The following is a 10363-nucleotide window of genomic DNA, read 5'->3' as shown; positions in this document are numbered from 1 at the left end:
CTGCCTGTTGGGCTGCCTCTGCTCCTGGTGGCACTGCTTGGCCTCCCTTCCCTGCCTGTCCCTGCCTGGCAGGACAGCACCAGGAGCTGGGCTGTCTCCTCCATCCCCATCATCCTGCTGCCAGCCGCTCCTCTGCTCTGCTCCCCGGGAGGAGCGAGGGGCAGGGGAGAGACTGGCTGAGACCCAGACCAACCTCATCCTCCTCTGCTGACCCTGGCCCTGAGCAGGGCCACTCCTCCTGCCTCTCCCCGGGAGATGCTCAGAGTCTCGGTGCTGCCATCACTGCTTTCGCTTCCTCTTTCTGCTTAACTGCCTCTTCCCGGAGACGTGCCACGATCAGACAAGCAGGTCCCGATCCCCCTGCACCAGCAGACCTGGCCAAGGGGGAGAGCAGCACAGGGAGCCTCTTTGGATCCCCAGTGCTGCTGAGTGAGGACTTGCTGTTCCTCAAGCAGCCGTTGCTGGCAGGGATGTCCGTGGGCATTTCCCTGCCTCATGGCTCCCAGCCCAGGGCAACCGCCAGCCAGGCTGCCCCATCTGCCCCCAGGCCCCCATCCCGCAGCACCCCCTCCACACCGCCCCTGCCCTCCTCACCAGCTCTCCTCCGAGCATCGCCCACAGCGGCTGGCCGTCGCTGTCCCCAGCTACTGCACCCCTGGCCGGGGCACCAGCGGTGGGAAGGGGCTGGTTGTCAGGTCCCTGACCGCAGGCACTGGTGTTAGAGCAGAGACCCCTCCTGATCCCCTTGCCAGCCTGGTGAGCGGAGCTGCCTGCAGCACTTTGGGGAGCGGTGGGGACGGGGGCTCCGTGGGGCTGGAGGCTGGAGGCCGGGGTGCCGGGACAGCAGGCACTGGCGCATCTCCTGGCCCAGCGCAGACGCTGCTCTGCTGTTCCTCAGCACCTCAGCACCACGTCCCTGGGCAGGAGACACTTCAGCTCCAGCCAGTGCTATAAATAAAACCACGCTCTTTTATCCCGCCAAATAGGTTCTCATTGATTTTACCTATTCCTCCTCCTCTCTCCTCTGTCCCTTTGATATGTGAAGTCAGCTGCGGAGGAGCTCGGGCAGCCGCCAGCCTGGCAGGGAAAATGCCACCCCCTCCAGGCCCTCTCCCCCAGAGACAGCTGCTCTCCCCTGCTTTTCGCTCTCTGAACAGGCAGCACCGCTGGAGGAGAAGAAACAAAGCTCCTCGGTGGAAGTTTGCCGGCTAATTATTTATTAATCTCCTCCTGACAGTGCAATCGCCAGCAGCGAGGCAGCCCCCGAGCCTCCTGCCATGGGGAGGAGGATGAGGAGGAGGCTGGAGAGCTCTGCTGGTGGGGCCTTCTTGCCATGGCCGAGGAGCTCGGGGTGAGCTGACACATTGCTTCCTTCTCCGGCACCGTCAGTTATGGTTGGACTGGTGGCTGAGATAAGGGGGGCCCATCTCAGAGGCCCCGGGTCCCTGTCCTGGGAAGCGCTGAGGGCTGGTCCCAGTGTGGTCCCTGGTCGTCCGGGGGGCTCAGCTCCCCCCAGACCAGGCGGTGGGTGAATGCCTGCTTGCTGCAAGCAGTTCTGCATGCAGGAGCTCCCCGTGCAGAGATGGCTAGCAACAGAAATAATGCAGCAAAATCACAGCTCACACAGTCTTCCTGGCACTTGAAAGCATGTCGAGAGCTTAAAAAGCTGCAAGATGCTCTCGTTCCCATCCTTTCCCCGCTATCCTCGCCGCTTGCTGCCTGTGCTTTGGGCCCCCCTTCCTGGGGGGGCGTGCAGCACTTTCGCAGCCAATGGTACCAAGTTGAGCATGGCGAACGCTGCCCGCACCATGCAGCAGGAGGCAGGGAGGCCGCGTGCTGCCCGCCGGAGCGGGGCTGCGGGTGACTCATCGCCATGCAGTATGCAATTACCAAGGCAAGTGCAGGCCCCTGCTGTTTTGCACAGGTATCTGTGTCAGCCAGGGCTATTTCCAGCTCTCTCCGCACTCCTGGCTCCTTCGAGAGGTAAGGAATACAGCCACCTCGCTACTCTGCCTGCCACAGGGACGGGCACGATATTCCCATGAGCAAAGAGCCAGGGGGTTGGATATTGCATCCCAAATTGCACAACTGGGGGAGGAGGGAGTGGTGTGCGATTGCCCACGCATTTTATGTATTTAAGGGCACACGCACAGCCGCAGACTGAATGGAGACACAGAGAGATGCAATGAGGCTGCACAGTGCCCATTGCCACAGACTAAGCACCAGGCGAGGAGAATTTAGAGCTGTTGTTATTAGTGATGCTGGTAGCGCTAGAAAGGAAGCGGCAGGGATGGGATAAAGCAGAGTTTGGAAAATGCTCTGGCCTGGAAAGGCAGGGGAGAGACCAGGGTGAAAGGAGGAAAGCAATGTGCGGCAACGCCTTCTCCCCTCCCTGCGGGAGCAGATAACTGCAAGCTCGGCGGGGCAGTGTCTCTGTCTCCCAATCTGTACATTGAGTGCGCGCCATCCCCCATCAAGCTGTTAAGCCAAACCGTGCTCAGAGAGTGAGATTTTTTGATTCCCAAAATGTTTGCCTAAGACTTTGCTCCTTACTTTTCCCTCTGGTCGCTGTGAGCAGGAAGCAGGGGAAAGCTTAGGCGTTGAGCGCTTCTTGGACAAGCTCCAAGCGAGGGCTACAGCCCTCCCGCCGCAAGCCTCGTGCGCTGTGGGGTTTTGCAATGGGGTTGTCACAACAGGGCAGCAGCTGCAGCCCAGTCCCTATGGCCATAAGTGGAGGCAGCTGTATCATTGCACCAGTGCTCTGGGCACCAAAACGCATCTGTGCTGGGGTGGATGGGGCGCACCCTCCCGGGAAGCCCGAGCAGGCTGAGTCTGCCCAGGGGACGCGAGCTCGTCCTTGCACAGCCTTCAGGAGTTTTCCCAGGGCGCTGGAGGTTTGTTCAGCTTCACCTGGAGGCTGTGATATGGGGGAAGCCTCTGTATCCAGTACAGATGTGCCTGGTGCGGGCCGCTCTGTGCCTGTGCAGTGTGGCGAAGTGATAGATATATGACATTACTGAAGCCCCAGGGACCCCGTGCGCTGCTTGTCAGTCCATGTCATATGTCCTGTTTAACCACCCTGAAGATGAGCGGTGTTCATCACCCAGCTGGGCTCGGGCAGAGGGGTCTGCTGGAGGCAGGCGTGGGGGATAACGGCCGAAGGAGGGATGGGTACAGAGCCAGGACCTGCAAAGGGGCTGGGAGGCCTCTGTGCCTCAACCTCCCGCCTCTGCCCGACACGCGCCCACCAAAGCCTGGCCTGGGGAGAGCGTGAGGCCGCAGTCAGACCTCTCACGAGCCTGGGCTCTGCCCTCTGCGGACGAGCCACCGGGCTGCAAGTGGCACCAAGCGCCTTCGTCCTTCCCGCACCCCCCAGCAGAGCCCTTGACATGGGAGAACTGCGACAGTTTTTGCTGGAAAAATCACATCAGTCGTCCTCAGCGCCACCTCCCTGGCCTTTGTCACAGTTTGGTGCCCCGGTGCCAGCTTCATTTTAAAAGCATTATTTATTTTTAATGAAAGCCGGTCCAAACAGCAACATTGTCGGGATGACAAAAATAAAAATGCGGGGGTTGTCACAACTGTCAGCATCCCCGGGAATGGGGGACTGGCAGTGCCCAGCCGCGCTCCCTGTCCCGCCTGCGCTGCCGCACGGGCAGAGGAGGAAACGTCCGGCAGCGCGCGCGCGCCTGGGACAGCCTCTGCCAGGGCACGCAGCGCCTGCTTTTCTGTTTAATGCACGGGTGCACTTCTTAACGTATGCTTGTTATTTTCTAAATGTTTAGAAACTTTCATTGCATATATTGCATGAATAAATGAGCAAAGATGACATACACAAATGTTGGAAAGTAAATTAGTTTGTTAAGCCCCTTCATTAAAAGAACTATGTATTACTAAAATACCTATGTTGCAATGTGCTGATATCACATTAGCAACAGTAATAAGAAATGCATTTATCCATACAAAGCTATATTTCCAGGGCACAGATCTGGCAGCGTGCACTGAATCGGTGCGTGGCTGAGACCACAAGCCACGGCGACCGGCAGCACCTCTGTTTGCCCGGGGAGCCGTGGTGGGTCCCAGGGCAGGGTTTCACGTCCCAGGCTGATGGCCAGGCCAAGGGCTTCACCCCAAGGCTGTCCCTGGAAGTGTCTGTCTCTGCTCCCCAGCCCCAGCCCCACGGCGGTGTCACCTCGGGCGGGGTGAGTAGGAAGCGCGCGGGAAGCGTGCGGGAAGCGCGCGGGAAGCGCACCTCGCTCGCTTCCTGAGCATCTCTGCTCCTTCCATCGCTCTTCTTTCTGGCAGACGGGAATAAAGCTTCGCCAGAGGCTCCTGTACCCCTGCCGCTGCGGCTCTGCCTGCTCTGGCCGGCTCTGCTGGTTTCTCCCGCGGGGCCGTGGCTCTTGGCAGGGCCGGGCAGGGGCAGGGTGCTGCCAGGGCTCCTCTCAAGCTCAGTTTCTCCCCCGGTTTTCCAGACTGGCTTTCTTTGCAGGCGCGAGCCCCGTAAGTGGCTGTATTTGAATGCTGCCTGGCCGGAGCAGAGTGCAGCCACGGCTGGGACAAAACAAAACCAGCATTCACGGGCGGTCATTTAAATTCCCAGCAGCTGTTCCCTCCCAGCACACTCAGGCCCGCCCGCCTTTGCTGTCCACAGGCACTTTCGGGGGCATTTTTCCTGGGCGATAGGGGAGCGGGTGTTCCCGCAAGTTCGCCTGTGACCAGTATCCCTCCTTCTCCTCCTGCCTGCTGAAAATAAGTGGCCAGCCCTGGGCGGACAGTAGCTGGGGGCTGCTCCCCACTTGGGGGTCTGAACCCACCAGGGGGTTCAGCCCCCCGTGGTGCCTCCCCCTGCCCTGGTGCAGTGGGTCGTGCAGAGCCGGCTGGGTCCTCGCCCCACGGCAGGAGGCCCGTGTGCTCGCCGGCACCCCCAGCCCCTGAGCCGGTTATGGGTGCCCCAGGGCTGCTTTCCTGGCCCCGGCTCATTCCCGGTTCCTTGTGATGCTGCTTCACCCCCTGAGGCTGAGCCTTGCCGTGAGGGCGGCCGCCCAGCCCGCTGCCGGCACCGCACCGCCGGCTCCAGGGGGAGAACTGACCCCCTGCGCCAAAAGACCCTCAGCTTCCCAGGGCAGGGGTGCAGACAGGCGCACACCCCTGGGACGTGGGGGCACACCCAGTGTGATGGGGTTTTGGGCCAGGCGTAGCCGCGGGACCCCGAGCAGGAGCTGAGCAGAGCTTTTTGGCCCCTAGCGTGCTCGCATGAGAAAGAAATTGCTTGCACGTGGTTTGGTCTGGTTGGGTTTAACCCCAGCGCTGCGTTCCCAGGCGGGCTGCGGCACAAGGCCCTGCAGGGAGCAGGCAGCGGCACGCCGGGCACCGGCAGCAGCAGCGAGCATGCTGCGGTTTTCCAGCCGGAGACAGGCAGCTGCTGTGAAGAGCTGGTGGTGAAACGCTGCCTGCAATCCCATTATGGCTGCGAGCGCGAATGAGTTTAGTGGCCTCAATTTAATTCCCACTTGTACACGGTGAAAAAAAAAGAAAAAGAGGAAGAAGAGCGACATCATGGATCGGGACGGATCGGCTGGGATGGGGATGCGTGAGCTGCAGCCGTGCGGGAGGCAGGAGAGCCCCGGGCAGAGGGTGCCGCCCTGGCAGCAGGGATGGGTGCCGCAGGGGGAGGGGGGGGGACACATCGCTCCCGCTGGATGTGCCCAGCACGCCTGAGCCCGGGCTGGGAGAGTGACCACGGTTTTGTGCAGCTGGAGCCTGTTGGCACGGGAGTGCACCAGGCACAGGGCTCCCCCGTCCCGGCTGGAAAGCCACATCGATGGCAAGTGCGTGGGCTGCTGTGGGCCAAGCCGAGCCCCGCAGGGTGCGTGCCCGTGTCTTCCTCCTCTCCTCGCCCCCAGGACATGTGTGGGGCTGGGACGGACCTGGCCGCGGGAAGGCTGGAGGAGGGAAGATGCTGCTTAAAGCCCCGAGGAGCTGGGGCTCCAATTTCAAAATATAAAGTGAGGATTTTCATCTGTATTTGCTTAGTGAGTTAATTACTTTATTTCTGATTTGATGCTGTTGTCTCTGATGACTTAGGCACAAAAAGGGAGAGCAGATAAGAGCAAAGAGGCCTGGCCGGAGGGATGCTGGTGGCTGCTCAGTGCCCGGCGTCCCCCAGCCTGGATCCCTTCCAGGGGATTCCAGAAATGCTGTCGGCACCCGGAGTGGGACCGCGGGCACGGGGAGCGCAGCAGCTCGGGGAGGTGAAAGCAGAAGCAGCCATCCCTGATAAGAGAGGGGCTCTGCCCCATTATGGCTATGGCAATCGCACTGACAAGAGCGCTAGGTATTTTATACTTGGCATGACCTGCCCGGATCACACTGTACCACCCCGGCCCTCTGACCTCGTCCTCTTCTGGAAGGAATAAACCTCTCTGATGGGGAGGAGAGGAGCACTTCTTCTCCTGACACCTCCAGCTGGAAGTGGGGACCTGGCTGCCCGTCCCTCGTCCCTTGCCCCTGGGCGACTGCCGAGGCCCGGCAGGCTGGGGGCATTCCCCAGCCTGGGGGAGTTAATCAGTCCCAGTGCAACCCAGCCCCTCCTGGCTGCATTTCTCCATCATGAGAAACAAACAGACGTGTTTAGCCCGAATCAGCCATTTTAGATTGGGAAGGCAATCCCAGTCTCACTGCACCCAGTTCCCCCCAGGCTAAACAAGAAGCTGGGCAAAACGCACATTTTCTTCGGCGAGGGGGAGGTTTCTCCTCTCCCCCATTGCTTGTGTCCAAGTTCCACAAGCCCTGAAGAGATGTGAGCAGAGCTCTCTGCAGCTGGAGGGCTAACATCTCAGCTCTTCCAAATAAACAGAAAATGACCCAGTTTCTTTATTTTCCTCTTTTCCCAAAGTCCAAGCACCCAAAAAATGAGACGGTAAGTAGAAGCCACAAATAGATTTCATGTATCCTGACGGAGCCGGGAGATGAAAGCAGGGGAAATGGCTCCTGCCTCCCCTGCTCTGACCCAGGCATGGCAGCAGCACGTCCTCCCTGGCTTAGCTTTCCCAGGTCAAAGAAGCAGGAGAGGCTTTGGGGCTGACCCCCAGCTCAGGTTCCACATTGCCTACAAGCTGCTTAGGAAAGCCGTGATCCCCTGTCCAACCCCGAGGGCTCCGGTGCTCTTTGCCCCCAGGCCCGGGGGTTTCTGGACCAGGCAAGGTCCCAGAGTGGTGCAGGCGGGATGCTGGCTCACTGGCTCCAAGGAACATCTCACCGCCGTGGTCCATCCTCACAGCCCCAGGCTCTGCCAGCACTGCAGCTGGATGTGCCTCCGCTTCCACCTGGGAATGGCTCGGGGTGCAGGAACCCCTTTCCCTAGGCTTTTTTTTACCTTGGTCCTTTTTTTTGAATGATGCCAAGGGGGTTCCTACGGTGCCTGCACCCCGTGAGGACCAGGCTCTTCCAAGGCAGGGTGGGAGCCTCCTTGGGGCTGCTCCTGTTGGCCTCGCTCCAAGCATTAAGGTGAGCGGCAGAACATGCCCAGCCTTCAAGTATTCCTATCACGTCCCATCTGGAGACAGAAATCTGCCTGCTGGCTTTACAATTAAAATTGAAATGATTTGATTATGGGGCTTCATTAGTAAAAACAAACACCAGGCAGCCTTCTTCCCTCTCCCCCTCGCCATCCCCACCCAGCTGTTCCACCCCGGGGCTGTTTTAGGTAAATCCCAGCCAGGATGCAGGCTGGGCACACAAAGGGGGTTCATGTCTGCAGCTTATAGCTACAGTTGGGTGCAGACCAAAGGAGGCAAATTTTAGACCCACAAATCACCTTCACCAGGTAGAGATGCAGCAACAGCCTCAGATTGACGGCTTGATGGACTGCTGCCCGACAGCGGTCATAGCGATGGCTTTAGCAGCAGCAGCAGCACATTTCCCAGCCCTGCACAGCCTAGTGAATGCTTGCAGACCTTACTGGGGGGGCTCTGAAAGCCCTTGGGGCTTCTGATTTACGCTTTGACTCCATTCCCTTCTTTCTGTGAGTCTTTGCAATGGGGCCATTTGCACCTTCACAGCAACCTGGACTTGCCATTGCCAGGTCCGTTTTTCTTCCCCACAGCTGGGTCCTGCCGGGGGGAAAGCGGGGAGCGCGGGGAAGGGCTGAGCTGGCGCGGTGCAGGCTGCCTGTGGTGTATGCAGATGTTGGAGTCCCTGAAGCTGTGGCAGTTCTGGGGGAAGTAATTCAATTAACACTCCTTGGGAACAGGCTGTGCAGGCTGGGAGAGGAGGAATGCTAATGAAGGAGGTCTTGGGAATGCTGCTGGGTTAGAGTGCCGCTAGCCTGGCTGCTCCCAGCGCCCAGCTTTCTCTAGCAGATGGGATGGCTCCGGGCAGCAGGGAGGTGAGGTGGGAATTAGGCAGCCTTTCTCCCTCTGGTGCCTGATGTGAGGAGAGGGCTTTGAAACTCTTGACACTGAATTGAAGCTCTTGACACTGAATTGGTGACCCATTTGAAAGGGCCTGTGGAAGAAGAGGGATTTGCTATCCCTCCTGCGGCGTGCCAGCAGGCACTCCCGCCAGAGTCCCATGCCTGCAGAAGGCAGGATGGCCCCTCTGCCCTCTCCTTGCCTGCAGGCAGAGACGCTTCCCTTCGGTGCTCACCTGAGCTTCTCCATCCCCACCTCCTACCTGCACCGTCTGCATTTGCTCCAGCAAAAAGCTGCCTTTGAGGCCTCCCCAGTGCCGCAGCACATGCACCAGCGGGGCGGTGCCTCTGGCAAGCAGCCAGCTGAGCCGGGAACTGGCCGAGAACACCGAGCCATGGTGCCTGCAGATTCAACAGCGCCTTTAGCCCTCCCTGTATAACGAGGGAAACCCAGGCCCAGAGCTGCAGGGCGGGAGGCTGCAGCCACAGGGTTCTGGCTGGGAAGGAAGCCCCCGGCTCGGAGCGGGGCCAGCCGTGCCAGCTCTGGCTGACGGCAGTGCCTGTGGCACGCAGGGATCGCACACACAGCTTTTCCCGAGGAGGCAAGCCCGGCCGGGCAGGAGAGGTGGAGAGGGGAGCAGAGCCAGGGTTGGGCGTCCCCGTGCCCAAAATGGCTCAAGGCCTTTGCAGCCTGGGGGCCACCAGTGCCCCAAGGTCAGACCGAGGGTTTTATTTGGGACGCCTTTGCAAGGATGTATTTGGGATGCATTTGCAGGGATGTATTTGGGATGCATTTACAGGGATGTATTTGGGATGCATTTACAGGGATGTATTTGGGATGCATTTACAGGGATGTATTTGGGATGCATTTGCAGTCCCAAGTACTGCCACGACAACTGTGTGCAGCCACCCCGAGGATGCAGGCACGGGGCCGCAGGAGGAGAGCTGTGGCTGTGGGTGTCTGTCCCCTTTGCCAGGCTGGGCAGCGGGAAAGAGTGGCTGTCACAGGAGCCGACAGGAGGGAGCTCTGCACCCCCTCCCCGCCATGCTCGCTCCTTAACTCCTGTGGCATCTGGAAAGTCCAGGAGCACTCTCTGGCCAGCAGAGTGACCTTGGGGACAGGACAAGACCACAGGGATCTGCCTTTTGCTGCCAGGAGGGTGAAGCCCCTTGCACCACGGGGCTGAGGAAGCCCCAAGGGCAAGGGTGCATCACCCCGGGACTGCCGGCTTGGGGGTTCTCTGGCTGGGGACCCCCTGGGGCATGGCGGGGCAGGGGCACACGGTGCGGGGACCGGCGTGCTGGCTGAGCTATTCGCGGTGGGTAGCGCTGCCTGGCCGCGCCAGCTGACTCATGTCACGTCAGGGCCAGGCTGGCTTCCCAGCGGCATGGAGCCTCCCCCCAGCCAGGGGCACTGGGCCGAGCTGTGGCCAGGGCAGGCGGCGGGGGCTGCGGGTTATAAGGTTACAGCAAAGAAAGAGCAGCTCCCAGTGGGACGCCTCAGCTCGGCGCCTGGGGATGCTCCAGCTCCATCCCTCATGCGGGGGCCTGGCTGCAGCCCAGGGGTGGTGGGGTCTGGCTGCAGGGATGTGCTCTGACAGCGGGGCTGAGCCGCAGGCGGGGGGGCAGTGGGGCTAGTCCCCTTCGCCTGGGCAAGCGTCACCAAGTCAGTGGCTCTAACGGCATTGTTGTCCTACCCAGGCTTGCCTTGTGGGCTAAATCTTTAACCAGATCAAGGGTTTAACTTTATCAGTGGCTGGAAAAACATGGCACCGCTTCCCTGGGGCAAAGTATCTTGATCCCTGCAGAAATCCCAGATGTGGCTCCTTTTCCTGGGCCCCATTCGGCAGCTCCCCAGCACTCGTGTCTGGCCCTTCAGCCGGGGGACCCACGGGACCCTCTGGGGCAGGGAGCACCCCGTGCCCTGTGCATGGCCTGGGCTCCCAGCTG

The sequence above is a fragment of the Platalea leucorodia genome (assembly GCF_965183815.1).
Source record: "Platalea leucorodia genome assembly, chromosome: 11".
NCBI lineage: Eukaryota > Metazoa > Chordata > Aves > Pelecaniformes > Threskiornithidae > Platalea > Platalea leucorodia.
The sequence above is the reverse complement of the archived record's forward strand: the minus strand, read 5'-3'. Positions refer to the sequence as shown.